The sequence below is a fragment of the Salvelinus namaycush genome, chromosome 27, assembly GCF_016432855.1.
Source record: "Salvelinus namaycush isolate Seneca chromosome 27, SaNama_1.0, whole genome shotgun sequence".
Lineage (NCBI taxonomy): Eukaryota > Metazoa > Chordata > Actinopteri > Salmoniformes > Salmonidae > Salvelinus > Salvelinus namaycush.
In genome coordinates, this window is record NC_052333.1 from 25,795,472 (window position 1) to 25,812,069 (window position 16,598).

A 16,598-nucleotide genomic window follows, 5' to 3' on the forward strand; every position below is an offset into this window, starting at 1 on the left:
ACAGTTTCCCTGCCATTTAATATGACTCATTCTGTTGTACATTATAAGGTTCTCACAGTCACCTTTTTGTTTTGAGCCAGACAATATCCAAAGGAATTAAATGAGACTGGGTTACATCCAAATCAAAGGTAAATATTTATACCAGTAGTTGGGTTCCGACCCACGTGGACAGATGTCCATTGAAGCTTAAGTCCAATGCCTTAACCACTCGGTCATCCTGCTGTTACCAAAAGACTAAAAAGTGCTGAGTCAAAGTGGACATAGTCATTTATTTTGGATTTGATCCACACAAAGTCCAAATCAGAGTTGATTACATCCAAATCAAAGGTAAACGTGTTACCAGGAGAGGGGTTCGAAACCATATATCCACTGGAGCTTCAATCCAACGCCTTAACCTCTCATCATCCTGATGTAGCTAAAATATACTCAAGAGCCCAGCCAAAGTGGAGAAAGGGGTCACAGACATTTCTTTCATCCTTTATCCACATAAAATACAAATGAGCAAAAGGAGGGTTGATTACATCCAAATCAAACTTCTACCAGGAGTGTGGTTCGAACGCACGAGGACATTTATCCATTGGATTTTCATCCAACGTCTTAACCTCCCGGCCATCCTAGTTTTAATAAAGTACAATCAAGATCCTAGTCAAAATGGAATAAGGAGCACACAGTATCTAAATGAGACTTGATTACATCTAAAACAAAGGTACATTTCTACCAGGAGTGGGGTTCAAACCCACATGTCCATTGGATCTTAAAACCAATGCCTTAACCATTCAGCCATTCTGGTGTTAATAAAGTCCAATCAAGAGCCCAGTGAAAGGGAAATAAGGAGGACACAGATATTTGTCTTTGAGTCATCCAAATAAAAGTTCAACTTTATACCAGAAGGGGGTTTTGAACAAACAATAACATTCTTCAGTTCGATCATGAGTCTAAGGCCTTAACCACACTGCCATCCAGGTGTTTATAAAGGATAAACACCTAAAGTGCTGATTAGAAATGGAGTAACTTGTCATTTCTTTCAGCTTTAATCCACACTAAATGCAAATGAATAAATTTAGGGTTGATTACATCCCTATCAAACTTCCTGGAGTGGGGATTGAACGCACACGTAGTCCATTGGATTTTAATTCTAACACCTTAACCTCTCGCCCATCCATTGTCATTTCTTTCATCTTTAAATGTAAATGAGGGTTGATTACATCCATATCAAAATTCTTCCAAGAGTGGGGTTTGGACAGTGGTCCATCGGATTTTAATTCCAACACCTAAACCTCTCAGCCATCCTGGTGTAAATAAAGTACTTTCAAGAGCCCATTCAAAGTGGAATATGGAGCACATAGTCAGCTATTTTATCTTTGAGCTAGACAATATCTAAATGAGACTTGTTTACATCCAAATAAAACTCTACCAGAAGGGGGTTTGGAACCAACAAGAAGAATCAATCATTTCATATTGATTCTAACACCTTAACCGCTCATCCATCTAGGTGTTTCTAATTGATAAACAAGTGCTGAGTCAAAGTGGAATACCTGGGACACAGTCCTTTCTTTCAGCTTTGATTCACACAAAATCCAAACGAGTGAAATGCATTTGATAACATCCAAGGACATTTGTCCAACGCCTTAACCTCTCGGCCATCCTGGTGCAAATAAGTAACTATCTGAAGCCCAATGAAAGTGGAATAAGGAGCACTTAGGCCGCTATTTTGGCTTTGATCCAGACAATATCTAAATGAAACTTGATTACATCCAAATCAAACTACCTACCAGACAGATGTTTCGAACCAACAAGAACATTTTAATATCGATCATGAGTCTAATGCCTTAAACACACTGCCATCCAGGTGTTTCTAAATGATTAACAAGAGCTGAGTCAAAAATGGAAGAACTTGTCATAGTCATTTCTTTCAGATTTGATCCACGCTAAATGTAAATGAGTGAAATGAGGGTTGATTACATCCTAAGTAAGCTTTTTCCAGGAATGGGGTTGGTACCCACAAAAACATACTGTTCGTCAGATTTTTATTCCAACAGTCTAAACAACTCAGCCATCCTGGTGTAAGTAAAGTATCATCAAGAGCCCAGTGAAATTGGAATGAGGAGCACACAGTCAGTTCTTTTGGCTTTGAGCCAGACAATATCTAAACGAGACTTGTTGACATCCAAATCAAACTTAATACAAGAACGGGGTTTCGAAGCAAGAAGAATGATACTTAAGTTGATAATGACTCTAACACCTTAATAACCACTCAGCCATCTTTTGTGTTTATAAAGGATAAACACTTGCTTAGTCAAGGCGGAATAAGGGGAACAAAGTCAATTCTTTCAGCTTTGATCCAAACAATTGATAACATCCAAATCAAAGATAAACTTCTACCAGGAGTGGGGTTCGAACCCACGAGGACATATGTCCATTGGATCTTAAGTCCAACGCCTTAACCTCTCGGCCATCCTGGTGTAAAGAACATGAAATCGAGTGCCCAGTCAAAATGGAATAAGGAGCACACAGTCAGATCTTTTGGCTTTGATCCAGACAATATGTAAATGAAACTTGATTACATCCAAATCAAACATTCTAACAGATGTAGGTTTCGAACCAACAAGGACATTTTAATATCGATCATGAGTCTAACTGCCTTAAACACAGTGCCATCCAGGTGTTTCTAAAATGATTAACAAGAGCTGAGTCAAAGATGGAAGAACTTGTCATAGTCATTTCTTTCAGATTTGATCCACGCTAAATGTAAATGAGTGAAATGAGGGTTGATTACATCCTAAGTAAGCTTTTTCCAGGAATGGGGTTGGTACCCACAAAAACATACTGTTCGTCAGATTTTTATTCCAGCAGTCTAAACCACTCAGCCATCCTGGTGTAAGTAAAGTATCATCAAGAGCCCAGTGAAATTGGAATGAGGAGCACACAGTCAGTTCTTTTGGCGTTGAGCCAGACAATATCTAAACGAGACTTGTTGACATCCAAATCAAACTTAATACAAGAACGGGGTTTCGAAGCAAGAAGAATGATACTTAAGTTGATAATGACTCTAACACCTTAATAACCACTCAGCCATCTTTTGTGTTTATAAAGGATCAACACTTGCTTAGTCAAGGCGGAATAAGGGGAACAAAGTCAATTCTTTCAGCTTTGATAGAAAACAATTGATAACATCCAAATCAAAGATAAACTACTACCAGGAGTGGGGTTCGAACCCACGAGGACATATGTCCATTGGATCTTAAGTCCAACGCCTTAACCTCTCGGCCATCCTGGTGTAAAGAACATGAAATCGAGTGCCCAGTCAAAATGGAATAAGGAGCACACAGTCAGATCTTTTGGCTTTGATCCAGACAATATGTAAATGAAACTTGATTACATCCAAATCAAACATTCTAACAGATGTAGATTTCGAACCAACAAGGACATTTTAATATCGATCATGAGTCTAACGCCTTAAACACACTGCCATCCAGGTGTTTCTAAATGATTAACAAGAGCTGAGTCAAAGATGGAAGAACTTGTCATAGTCATTTCTTTCAGATTTGATCCACGCTAAATGTAAATGAGTGAAATGAGGGTTGATTACATCCTAAGTAAGCTTTTTCCAGGAATGGGGTTGGTACCCACAAAAACATACTGTTCGTCAGATTTTTATTCCAGCAGTCTAAACCACTCAGCCATCCTGGTGTAAGTAAAGTATCATCAAGAGCCCAGTGAAATTGGAATGAGGAGCACACAGTCAGTTCTTTTGGCTTTGAGCCAGACAATATCTAAACGAGACTTGTTGACATCCAAATCAAACTTAATACAAGAACGGGGTTTCGAAGCAAGAAGAATAATAATTAAGTTGATAATGACTCTAACACCTTAACCACTCAGCCATCTTTTGTGTTTATAAAGGATAAACACTTGCTTAGTCAAGGCGGAATAAGGGGAACAAAGTCAATTCTTTCAGCTTTGATCCAAACAATTGATAACATCCAAATCAAAGATAAACTTCTACCAGGAGTGGGGTTCGAACCCACGAGGACATATGTCCATTGGATCTTAAGTCCAACGCCTTAACCTCTCGGCCATCCTGGTGTAAAGAACATGAAATCGAGTGCCCAGTCAAAATGGAATAAGGAGCACACAGTCAGATCTTTTGGCTTTGATCCAGACAATATGTAAATGAAACTTGATTACATCCAAATCAAACATTCTAACAGATGTAGGTTTCGAACCAACAAGGACATTTTAATATCGATCATGAGTCTAATGCCTTAAACACACTGCCATCCAGGTGTTTCTAAATGATTAACAAGAGCTGAGTCAAAAATGGAAGAACTTGTCATAGTCATTTCTTTCAGATTTGATCCACGCTAAATGTAAATGAGTGAAATGAGGGTTGATTACATCCTAAGTAAGCTTTTTCCAGGAATAGGGTTGGTACCCACAAAAACATACTGTTCGTCAGATTTTTATTCCAACAGTCTAAACAACTCAGCCATCCTGGTGTAAGTAAAGTATCATCAAGAGCCCAGTGAAATTGGAATGAGGAGCACACAGTCAGTTCTTTTGGCTTTGAGCCAGACAATATCTAAACGAGACTTGTTGACATCCAAATCAAACTTAATACAAGAACGGGGTTTCGAAGCAAGAAGAATGATACTTAAGTTGATAATGACTCTAACACCTTAATACCACTCAGCCATCTTTTGTGTTTATAAAGGATAAACACTTGCTTAGTCAAGGCGGAATAAGGGGAACAAAGTCAATACTTTCAGCTTTGATCCAAAACAATTGATAACATCCAAATCAAAGATAAACTTCTACCAGGAGTGGGGTTCGAACCCACGAGGACATATGTCCATTGGATCTTAAGTCCAACGCCTTAACCTCTCGGCCATCCTGGTGTAAAGAACATGAAATCGAGTGCCCAGTCAAAATGGAATAAGGAGCACACAGTCAGCTCTTTTGGCTTTGATCCAGACAATATGTAAATGAAACTTGATTACATCCAAATCAAACATTCTAACAGATGTAGATTTCGAACCAACAAGGACATTTTAATATCGATCATGAGTCTAACGCCTTAAACACAGTGCCATCCAGGTGTTTCTAAAAGATTAACAAGAGCTGAGTCAAAGATGGAAGAACTTGTCATAGTCATTTCTTTCAGATTTGATCCACGCTAAATGTAAATGAGTGAAATGAGGGTTGATTACATCCTAAGTAAGCTTTTTCCAGGAATGGGGTTGGTACCCACAAAAACATACTGTTCGTCAGATTTTTATTCCAGCAGTCTAAACCACTCAGCCATCCTGGTGTAAGTAAAGTATCATCAAGAGCCCAGTGAAATTGGAATGAGGAGCACACAGTCAGTTCTTTTGGCTTTGAGCCAGACAATATCTAAACGAGACTTGTTGACATCCAAATCAAACTTAATACAAGAACGGGGTTTCGAAGCAAGAAGAATAATAATTAAGTTGATAATGACTCTAACACCTTAACCACTCAGCCATCTTTTGTGTTTATAAAGGATAAACACTTGCTTAGTCAAGGCGGAATAAGGGGAACAAAGTCAATTCTTTCAGCTTTGATCCAAACAATTGATAACATCCAAATCAAAGATAAACTTCTACCAGGAGTGGGGTTCGAACCCACGAGGACATATGTCCATTGGATCTTAAGTCCAACGCCTTAACCTCTCGGCCATCCTGGTGTAAAGAACATGAAATCGAGTGCCCAGTCAAAATGGAATAAGGAGCACACAGTCAGATCTTTTGGCTTTGATCCAGACAATATGTAAATGAAACTTGATTACATCCAAATCAAACATTCTAACAGATGTAGGTTTCGAACCAACAAGGACATTTTAATATCGATCATGAGTCTAATGCCTTAAACACACTGCCATCCAGGTGTTTCTAAATGATTAACAAGAGCTGAGTCAAAAATGGAAGAACTTGTCATAGTCATTTCTTTCAGATTTGATCCACGCTAAATGTAAATGAGTGAAATGAGGGTTGATTACATCCTAAGTAAGCTTTTTCCAGGAATGGGGTTGGTACCCACAAAAACATACTGTTCGTCAGATTTTTATTCCAACAGTCTAAACAACTCAGCCATCCTGGTGTAAGTAAAGTATCATCAAGAGCCCAGTGAAATTGGAAGTGAGGAGCACACAGTCAGTTCTTTTGGCGTTGAGCCAGACAATATCTAAACGAGACTTGTTGACATCCAAATCAAACTTAATACAAGAACGGGGTTTCGAAGCAAGAAGAATGATACTTAAGTTGATAATGACTCTAACACCTTAACCACTCAGCCATCTTTTGTGTTTATAAAGGATAAACACTTGCTTAGTCAAGGCGGAATAAGGGGAACAAAGTCAATTCTTTCAGCTTTGATCCAAACAATTGATAACATCCAAATCAAAGATAAACTTCTACCAGGAGTGGGGTTCGAACCCACGAGGACATATGTCCATTGGATCTTAAGTCCAACGCCTTAACCTCTCGGCCATCCTGGTGTAAAGAACATGAAATCGAGTGCCCAGTCAAAATGGAATAAGGAGCACACAGTCAGATCTTTTGGCTTTGATCCAGACAATATGTAAATGAAACTTGATTACATCCAAATCAAACATTCTAACAGATGTAGGTTTCGAACCAACAAGGACATTTTAATATCGATCATGAGTCTAACGCCTTAAACACAGTGCCATCCAGGTGTTTCTAAAAGATTAACAAGAGCTGAGTCAAAGATGGAAGAACTTGTCATAGTCATTTCTTTCAGATTTGATCCACGCTAAATGTAAATGAGTGAAATGAGGGTTGATTACATCCTAAGTAAGCTTTTTCCAGGAATGGGGTTGGTACCCACAAAAACATACTGTTCGTCAGATTTTTATTCCAGCAGTCTAAACCACTCAGCCATCCTGGTGTAAGTAAAGTATCATCAAGAGCCCAGTGAAATTGGAATGAGGAGCACACAGTCAGTTCTTTTGGCTTTGAGCCAGACAATATCTAAACGAGACTTGTTGACATCCAAATCAAACTTAATACAAGAACGGGGTTTCGAAGCAAGAAGAATAATAATTAAGTTGATAATGACTCTAACACCTTAACCACTCAGCCATCTTTTGTGTTTATAAAGGATAAACACTTGCTTAGTCAAGGCGGAATAAGGGGAACAAAGTCAATTCTTTCAGCTTTGATCCAAACAATTGATAACATCCAAATCAAAGATAAACTTCTACCAGGAGTGGGGTTCGAACCCACGAGGACATATGTCCATTGGATCTTAAGTCCAACGCCTTAACCTCTCGGCCATCCTGGTGTAAAGAACATGAAATCGAGTGCCCAGTCAAAATGGAATAAGGAGCACACAGTCAGATCTTTTGGCTTTGATCCAGACAATATGTAAATGAAACTTGATTACATCCAAATCAAACATTCTAACAGATGTAGATTTCGAACCAACAAGGACATTTTAATATCGATCATGAGTCTAACGCCTTAAACACAGTGCCATCCAGGTGTTTCTAAAAGATTAACAAGAGCTGAGTCAAAGATGGAAGAACTTGTCATAGTCATTTCTTTCAGATTTGATCCACGCTAAATGTAAATGAGTGAAATGAGGGTTGATTACATCCTAAGTAAGCTTTTTCCAGGAATGGGGTTGGTACCCACAAAAACATACTGTTCGTCAGATTTTTATTCCAACAGTCTAAACCACTCAGCCATCCTGGTGTAAGTAAAGTATCATCAAGAGCCCAGTGAAATTGGAATGAGGAGCACACAGTCAGTTCTTTTGGCTTTGAGCCAGACAATATCTAAACGAGACTTGTTGACATCCAAATCAAACTTAATACAAGAACGGGGTTTCGAAGCAAGAAGAATGATACTTAAGTTGATAATGACTCTAACACCTTAATAACCACTCAGCCATCTTTTGTGTTTATAAAGGATAAACACTTGCTTAGTCAAGGCGGAATAAGGGGAACAAAGTCAATTCTTTCAGCTTTGATCCAAACAATTGATAACATCCAAATCAAAGATAAACTTACTACCAGGAGTGGGGTTCGAACCCACGAGGACATATGTCCATTGGATCTTAAGTCCAACGCCTTAACCTCTCGGCCATCCTGGTGTAAAGAACATGAAATCGAGTGCCCAGTCAAAATGGAATAAGGAGCACACAGTCAGATCTTTTGGCTTTGATCCAGACAATATGTAAATGAAACTTGATTACATCCAAATCAAACATTCTAACAGATGTAGGTTTCGAACCAACAAGGACATTTTAATATCGATCATGAGTCTAACGCCTTAAACACACTGCCATCCAGGTGTTTCTAAATGATTAACAAGAGCTGAGTCAAAAATGGAAGAACTTGTCATAGTCATTTCTTTCAGATTTGATCCACGCTAAATGTAAATGAGTGAAATGAGGGTTGATTACATCCTAAGTAAGCTTTTTCCAGGAATAGGGTTGGTACCCACAAAAACATACTGTTCGTCAGATTTTTATTCCAACAGTCTAAACAACTCAGCCATCCTGGTGTAAGTAAAGTATCATCAAGAGCCCAGTGAAATTGGAGTGAGGAGCACACAGTCAGTTCTTTTGGCGTTGAGCCAGACAATATCTAAACGAGACTTGTTGACATCCAAATCAAACTTAATACAAGAACGGGGTTTCGAAGCAAGAAGAATGATACTTAAGTTGATAATGACTCTAACACCTTAACCACTCAGCCATCTTTTGTGTTTATAAAGGATAAACACTTGCTTAGTCAAGGCGGAATAAGGGGAACAAAGTCAATTCTTTCAGCTTTGATCCAAACAATTGATAACATCCAAATCAAAGATAAACTTCTACCAGGAGTGGGGTTCGAACCCACGAGGACATATGTCCATTGGATCTTAAGTCCAACGCCTTAACCTCTCGGCCATCCTGGTGTAAAGAACATGAAATCGAGTGCCCAGTCAAAATGGAATAAGGAGCACACAGTCAGATCTTTTGGCTTTGATCCAGACAATATGTAAATGAAACTTGATTACATCCAAATCAAACATTCTAACAGATGTAGGTTTCGAACCAACAAGGACATTTTAATATCGATCATGAGTCTAACGCCTTAAACACAGTGCCATCCAGGTGTTTCTAAAGATTAACAAGAGCTGAGTCAAAGATGGAAGAACTTGTCATAGTCATTTCTTTCAGATTTGATCCACGCTAAATGTAAATGAGTGAAATGAGGGTTGATTACATCCTAAGTAAGCTTTTTCCAGGAATGGGGTTGGTACCCACAAAAACATACTGTTCGTCAGATTTTTATTCCAGCAGTCTAAACCACTCAGCCATCCTGGTGTAAGTAAAGTATCATCAAGAGCCCAGTGAAATTGGAATGAGGAGCACACAGTCAGTTCTTTTGGCTTTGAGCCAGACAATATCTAAACGAGACTTGTTGACATCCAAATCAAACTTAATACAAGAACGGGGTTTCGAAGCAAGAAGAATAATAATTAAGTTGATAATGACTCTAACACCTTAACCACTCAGCCATCTTTTGTGTTTATAAAGGATAAACACTTGCTTAGTCAAGGCGGAATAAGGGGAACAAAGTCAATTCTTTCAGCTTTGATCCAAACAATTGATAACATCCAAATCAAAGATAAACTTCTACCAGGAGTGGGGTTCGAACCCACGAGGACATATGTCCATTGGATCTTAAGTCCAACGCCTTAACCTCTCGGCCATCCTGGTGTAAAGAACATGAAATCGAGTGCCCAGTCAAAATGGAATAAGGAGCACACAGTCAGATCTTTTGGCTTTGATCCAGACAATATGTAAATGAAACTTGATTACATCCAAATCAAACATTCTACCAGATGTAGGTTTCGAACCAACAAGGACATTTTAATTTCGATCATGAGTCTAATGCCTTAAACACACTGCCATCCAGGTGTTTCTAAATGATTAACAAGAGCTGAGTCAAAAATGGAAGAACTTGTCATAGTCATTTCTTTCAGATTTGATCCACGCTAAATGTAAATGAGTGAAATGAGGGTTGATTACATCCTAAGTAAGCTTTTTCCAGGAATGGGGTTGGTACCCACAAAAACATACTGTTCGTCAGATTTTTATTCCAGCAGTCTAAACCACTCAGCCATCCTGGTGTAAGTAAAGTATCATCAAGAGCCCAGTGAAATTGGAATGAGGAGCACACAGTCAGTTCTTTTGGCGTTGAGCCAGACAATATCTAAACGAGACTTGTTGACATCCAAATCAAACTTAATACAAGAACGGGGTTTCGAAGCAAGAAGAATGATACTTAAGTTGATAATGACTCTAACACCTTAATAACCACTCAGCCATCTTTTGTGTTTATAAAGGATAAACACTTGCTTAGTCAAGGCGGAATAAGGGGAACAAAGTCAATTCTTTCAGCTTTGATCCAAACAATTGATAACATCCAAATCAAAGATAAACTTCTACCAGGAGTGGGGTTCGAACCCACGAGGACATATGTCCATTGGATCTTAAGTCCAACGCCTTAACCTCTCGGCCATCCTGGTGTAAAGAACATGAAATCGAGTGCCCAGTCAAAATGGAATAAGGAGCACACAGTCAGATCTTTTGGCTTTGATCCAGACAATATGTAAATGAAACTTGATTACATCCAAATCAAACATTCTAACAGATGTAGGTTTCGAACCAACAAGGACATTTTAATATCGATCATGAGTCTAACGCCTTAAACACAGTGCCATCCAGGTGTTTCTAAAAGATTAACAAGAGCTGAGTCAAAGATGGAAGAACTTGTCATAGTCATTTCTTTCAGATTTGATCCACGCTAAATGTAAATGAGTGAAATGAGGGTTGATTACATCCTAAGTAAGCTTTTTCCAGGAATGGGGTTGGTACCCACAAAAACATACTGTTCGTCAGATTTTTATTCCAGCAGTCTAAACCACTCAGCCATCCTGGTGTAAGTAAAGTATCATCAAGAGCCCAGTGAAATTGGAATGAGGAGCACACAGTCAGTTCTTTTGGCTTTGAGCCAGACAATATCTAAACGAGACTTGTTGACATCCAAATCAAACTTAATACAAGAACGGGGTTTCGAAGCAAGAAGAATAATAATTAAGTTGATAATGACTCTAACACCTTAATAACCACTCAGCCATCTTTTGTGTTTATAAAGGATAAACACTTGCTTAGTCAAGGCGGAATAAGGGGAACAAAGTCAATTCTTTCAGCTTTGATCCAAACAATTGATAACATCCAAATCAAAGATAATCTTCTACCAGGAGTGGGGTTCGAACCCACGAGGACATATGTCCATTGGATCTTAAGTCCAACGCCTTAACCTCTCGGCCATCCTGGTGTAAAGAACATGAAATCGAGTGCCCAGTCAAAATGGAATAAGGAGCACACAGTCAGATCTTTTGGCTTTGATCCAGACAATATGTAAATGAAACTTGATTACATCCAAATCAATCATTCTAACAGATGTAGGTTTCGAACCAACAAGGACATTTTAATATCGATCATGAGTCTAATGCCTTAAACACACTGCCATCCAGGTGTTTCTAAATGATTAACAAGAGCTGAGTCAAAAATGGAAGAACTTGTCATAGTCATTTCTTTCAGATTTGATCCACGCTAAATGTAAATGAGTGAAATGAGGGTTGATTACATCCTAAGTAAGCTTTTTCCAGGAATAGGGTTGGTACCCACAAAAACATACTGTTCGTCAGATTTTTATTCCAAGCAGTCTAAACCACTCAGCCATCCTGGTGTAAGTAAAGTATCATCAAGAGCCCAGTGAAATTGGAATGAGGAGCACACAGTCAGTTCTTTGTTTCTGGTAGCGGCTACAGTTGTGCTTGCAGCTGCTGCTCTTGTGGTACCAGCTGGAGTTGTGGTGGCAGTTGCTACTGTTGTAGTGGCTGCTGTAGTTGTAGTGGTGTCTCCAGTTGTGGTGGCGGCTGCTGTTGCTATGGTGGCAGAGGCTGTCGTAGTGGAAGCTGCAGTTGTGGTAGGAGTCGTAGTGGCATCTGCATTTGTGGTGGCAGGGTCTGTCGTTACTGCCGCTGCAGTTGTGGTAGCAGCTGCACTTGTGATTGCAGTGGCTGCTGTGTTGGTAGCGGCTAAGTTGTGGTGGCATGAGTTGTCTTAGTGGTGTCTCCAGTTGTGGTGGCAGGGGCTGTCGTAGTGGGGTCCTTAGTTACGGTGGCAGGGGCTGCAGTAGTGGTGGCAGCGGCTGCTGTCGTGGTGGCAGGGGTTGTCTTAGTGGTGTCTGCAGTTGTGGTGGTAGCGGCTGTTATCGTAGTGGCAGCTGCAGTTGTGGTGGCAGCTGCACTGTGGTTGCAGTGGCTGCTGTTCTGGTAGCGGCTACAGTTGTGGTTGCAGCTGCTGCTCTTGTGGTACCAGCTAGAGTTTGGGTGCAGTTGCTACTGTTGTAGTGGCTGCTGTAGTTGTAGTGGTGTCTCCAGTTGTGGTGGCGGCTGCTGTTGCTATGGTGGCAGAGGCTGTCGTAGTGGAACCTGCAGTTGTGGTAGGAGTCGTAGTGGCATCTGCATTTGTGGTGGCAGGGTCTGTCGTTACTGCCGCTGCAGTTGTGGTAGCAGCTGCACTTGTGATTGCAGTGGCTGCTGTTGGTAGCGGCAAAAGTTGTGGTGGCATGAGTTGTCTTAGTGGTGTCTCCAGTTGTGGTGGCAGGGGCTGTCGTAGTGGCATCCTTAGTTACGGTGGCAGGGGCTGCAGTAGTGGTGTAGCGGCTGCTGTTGTGGTGGCAGGGGTTGTCTTAGCGGTGTCTGCAGTTGTGGTGGTAGTGGCTGTTGTCGTAGTGGCAGCTGCAGTTGTCGTTGCAGTGGCAGCTGTAGTTGTCATTGCAGTGGCTGCTGTTGTGGTAGCGGCAGCTGCAGTTGTGGTGGCAGCTGCACTTGTGGTTGCAGTGGCTGCTGTTCTGGTAGCGGCTACAGTTGTGGTTGCAGCTGCTGCTCTTGTGGTACCAGCTGGAGTTGTGTGGTGCAGTTGCTACTGTTGTAGTGGCTGCTGTAGTTGTAGTGGTGTCTCCGTGTGTGTGGCGGCTGCTGTTGCTATGGTGGCAGAGGCTGCAGTAGTGGTGGCAGCGGCGCTGTTGTCGTGGTGGTAGCTGCAGTTGTGGTGGCAGCGCTGTCGTCGTGGTGGCAGCTGCTGTTGTGGTAGCAGTCGTAGTGGTGGCAAATGCAGTTGTGGTTGCAGCTGCTGCTCTGTGGTACCAGCTGGAGTTGTGGTGGCAGCGACGCTGTTGTAGTGCTGCTGTAGTGGTAGTGGCAGCCACAGTTGTGCTGGTGACTGCTGTTGCTATGGTGGCAGAGGCTGTCGTAGTGGAAGCTGTAGTTGTGGTAGAGTTGTAGTGGCATCTGCATTTGTGGTGGCAGGGTCTGCGTCTTATTGCAGCTGCAGTTGTGGTAGCAGCTACACTTGATTGCAGTGGCTGCTGTGTTGGTAGAGGCTGAAGTATGGTGGCGTGAGTTGTCTTGGTGGTGTTTGCAGTTGTGGTGGCAGGGGCTGTTGTAGTGGCATCCTTAGTTACGGTGGCAGGGGCTGCAGTAGTGGTGTAAGTGGATGTTGTCGTGGCGGTAGCTGTAGTTGTGGTGGCAGCTTCAGTTGCGGTGGCAGCGACTGTTGTCGTAGGGGCAGCTGCAGTTGTGGTAGCAGCTGCACTTGTGGTAGTGGCTGCTGTTGTGGTAGCGGCTAAAGTTGTGGTGTCATGGGTTGTCTTAGTGTTGTCTCCTGTTATGGTGGCAGGGGCTGTCGTAGAGGCGTCTACAGTTATGGTGGCAGGGGCTGCAGTAGTGGTGGCAGTAGCTGCTGTCATGGTGACAGGGGTTGTTGTCGTAGTGGCAGCTGCAGTTGTACTGGCAGCTGCACTTGTGGTTGCAGTTGCTGCTGTTCTTGTAGTGCTAAATTGTGGTTGCAGGGTTTGTCTTATTGGTGTCTTTAGTTGTGGCGGTAGCAGCTGTTGTTATAGTGGCAGCTTCAGTTGTAGTGGCAGAAGCTGTTATCATAGTGGCAGCTGCAGTTGATGTAGCAGCTGCACTTGTGGTTGCAGTGGCTGCTGTTCTGGTAGCGGCTAAAGTTGTGGTGGCAGGAGGTGTTGTGGTAGTGGCAGCTGTTGTTGTGGTGCCCATGACTGTCGTCATTGCGGCTGCAGTTGTGGTTGCAGCTGCTGCTCTTGTGGTACCAGCTGGAGTTGTGGTGGCAATTGCTACTGTTGTAGTGGCTGCTGTAGTTGTAGTGGCGGCTACAGTTGTGGTGGCTGCTGCTGTTGCTGTGGTGGCAGGGGCTGTCGTATATGTGGCTGCAGTTGTGGTGGCAGGGGCTGTCGTAGGGACGTCTGCAGTTATGGTGGCAGGGCTGCAGTAGTGGTGGCAGCGGCTGTCGTCGTGGTGGCAGCTGCAGTTGTGGTGGCAGCGGCTGTCGTGGTGGTTGCGGCTGCAGTTGTGGTGGCAGTCATAGTGGTGGCAAATGCAGTTGTGGTTGCAGATGCTACTCTTGTGGTACCAGCTGAAGTTGTGGTGGCAGCGGCTGCTGTTGTAGTGGCTGCTGTAGTTGTAGTGGCATCTACAGTTGTGCTGGTGACTGCTGTTGCTATGGTGGCAGGGGCTGTCGTAGTGGAAGCTGCAGTTGTGGTAGGAATCGTAGTGGCGTCTGCATTTGTGGTGGCAGGGTCTGTCGTTATTGCAGCTGCTGTTGTGGTAGCAGCTGCACTTATGGTTGCAGTGGCTGCTGTGTTGGTAGCGGCTAAAGTTGCGGTGGCATGAGTTGTCTTAGTGGTGTCTCCAGTTGTGGTGGCAGGGGCTGTCGTAGTGGCGTCCTTAGTTATGGTGGCAGGGACTGCAGTAGTGGTGGCAGCGGCTGCTGTCGTGGTGGCAGGGGTTGTCTTAGTGGTGTCTGCAGTTGTGGTGGTAGCGGCTGTTATCGTAGTGGCAGCTGCAGTTGTGGTGGCAGCTGCACTTGTGGTTGCAGTGGCTGCTGTTCTGGTAGCGGCTACAGTTGTGCTTGCAGCTGCTGCTCTTGTGGTACCAGCTGGAGTTGTGGTGGCAGTTGCTACTGTTGTAGTGGCTGCTGTAGTTGTAGTGGTGTCTCCAGTTGTGGTGGCGGCTGCTGTTGCTATGGTGGCAGAGGCTGTCGTAGTGGAAGCTGCAGTTGTGGTAGGAGTCGTAGTGGCATCTGCATTTGTGGTCAGGGTCTGTCGTTACTGCCGCTGCAGTTGTGGTAGCAGCTGCACTTGTGATTGCAGTGGCTGCTGTGTTGGTAGCGGCTAAAGTTGTGGTGGCATGAGTTGTCTTAGTGGTGTCTCCAGTTGTGGTGGCAGGGGCTGTCGTAGTGGGGTCCTTAGTTACGGTGGCAGGGGCTGCAGTAGTGGTGGCAGCGGCTGCTGTCGTGGTGGCAGGGGTTGTCTTAGTGGTGTCTGCAGTTGTGGTGGTAGCGGCTGTTATCGTAGTGGCAGCTGCAGTTGTGGTGGCAGCTGCACTTGTGGTTGCAGTGGCTGCTGTTCTGGTAGCGGCTACAGTTGTGGTTGCAGCTGCTGCTCTTGTGGTACCAGCTAGAGTTGTGGTGGCAGTTGCTACTGTTGTAGTGGCTGCTGTAGTTGTAGTGGTGTCTCCAGTTGTGGTGGCGGCTGCTGTTGCTATGGTGGCAGAGGCTGTCGTAGTGGAACCTGCAGTTGTGGTAGGAGTCGTAGTGGCATCTGCATTTGTGGTGGCAGGGTCTGTCGTTACTGCCGCTGCAGTTGTGGTAGCAGCTGCACTTGTGATTGCAGTGGCTGCTGTGTTGGTAGCGGCTAAAGTTGGGGTGGCATGAGTTGTCTTAGTGGTGTCTCCAGTTGTGGTGGCAGGGGCTGTCGTAGTGGCATCCTTAGTTATGGTGGCAGGGGCTGCAGTAGTGGTGGCAGCGGCTGCTGTCGTGGTGGCAGGGGTTGTCTTAGTGGTGTCTGCAGTTGTGGTGGTAGCGGCTGTTATCGTAGTGGCAGCTGCAGTTGTGGTGGCAGCTGCACTTGTGGTTGCAGTGGCTGCTGTTCTGGTAGCGGCAGCTGCAGTTGTGGTGGCAGCTGCACTTGTGGTTGCAGTGGCTGCTGTTCTGGTAGCGGCTACAGTTGTGGTTGCAGCTGCTGCTCTTGTGGTACCAGCTGGAGTTGTGGTGGCAGTTGCTACTGTTGTAGTGGCTGCTGTAGTTGTAGTGGTGTCTCCAGTTGTGGTGGCGGCTGCTGTTGCTATGGTGGCAGAGGCTGCAGTAGTGGTGGCAGCGGCTGCTGTTGTCGTGGTGGTAGCTGCAGTTGTGGTGGCAGCGGCTGTCGTCGTGGTGGCAGCTGCTGTTGTGGTAGCAGTCGTAGTGGTGGCAAATGCAGTTGTGGTTGCAGCTGCTGCTCTTGTGGTACCAGCTGGAGTTGTGGTGGCAGCGACTGCTGTTGTAGTGGCTGCTGTAGTGGTAGTGGCAGCCACAGTTGTGCTGGTGACTGCTGTTGCTATGGTGGCAGAGGCTGTCGTAGTGGAAGCTGTAGTTGTGGTAGGAGTTGTAGTGGCATCTGCATTTGTGGTGGCAGGGTCTGTCGT

The 16,598-nt window shown here is 43.7% G+C and overlaps 12 non-coding genes across 12 annotated transcripts; all 12 read right to left on the reverse strand.

The window, feature by feature from the left end:
* Positions 1-2,379: 2,379 nt before the first annotated feature.
* trnal-uaa lies at positions 2,380-2,462 on the reverse strand. The gene has a single exon. It is a non-coding gene; the product is annotated as a tRNA-Leu (tRNA).
* A 732-nt stretch (positions 2,463-3,194) lies between these two features.
* On the reverse strand, positions 3,195-3,277 carry trnal-uaa. Its single transcript has one exon. It is a non-coding gene; the product is annotated as a tRNA-Leu (tRNA).
* A 726-nt stretch (positions 3,278-4,003) lies between these two features.
* Positions 4,004-4,086, reverse strand: trnal-uaa. Its single transcript has one exon. It is a non-coding gene; the product is annotated as a tRNA-Leu (tRNA).
* Positions 4,087-4,815: 729 nt separating this feature from the next.
* On the reverse strand, positions 4,816-4,898 carry trnal-uaa. The gene has a single exon. It is a non-coding gene; the product is annotated as a tRNA-Leu (tRNA).
* Positions 4,899-5,624: 726 nt separating this feature from the next.
* trnal-uaa lies at positions 5,625-5,707 on the reverse strand. The gene has a single exon. It is a non-coding gene; the product is annotated as a tRNA-Leu (tRNA).
* A 727-nt stretch (positions 5,708-6,434) lies between these two features.
* trnal-uaa lies at positions 6,435-6,517 on the reverse strand. Its single transcript has one exon. It is a non-coding gene; the product is annotated as a tRNA-Leu (tRNA).
* Positions 6,518-7,243: 726 nt separating this feature from the next.
* trnal-uaa lies at positions 7,244-7,326 on the reverse strand. Its single transcript has one exon. It is a non-coding gene; the product is annotated as a tRNA-Leu (tRNA).
* A 730-nt stretch (positions 7,327-8,056) lies between these two features.
* Positions 8,057-8,139, reverse strand: trnal-uaa. The gene has a single exon. It is a non-coding gene; the product is annotated as a tRNA-Leu (tRNA).
* Positions 8,140-8,865: 726 nt separating this feature from the next.
* On the reverse strand, positions 8,866-8,948 carry trnal-uaa. Its single transcript has one exon. It is a non-coding gene; the product is annotated as a tRNA-Leu (tRNA).
* Positions 8,949-9,673: 725 nt separating this feature from the next.
* Positions 9,674-9,756, reverse strand: trnal-uaa. Its single transcript has one exon. It is a non-coding gene; the product is annotated as a tRNA-Leu (tRNA).
* Positions 9,757-10,485: 729 nt separating this feature from the next.
* Positions 10,486-10,568, reverse strand: trnal-uaa. The gene has a single exon. It is a non-coding gene; the product is annotated as a tRNA-Leu (tRNA).
* Positions 10,569-11,297: 729 nt separating this feature from the next.
* On the reverse strand, positions 11,298-11,380 carry trnal-uaa. Its single transcript has one exon. It is a non-coding gene; the product is annotated as a tRNA-Leu (tRNA).
* Positions 11,381-16,598: the final 5,218 nt, after the last annotated feature.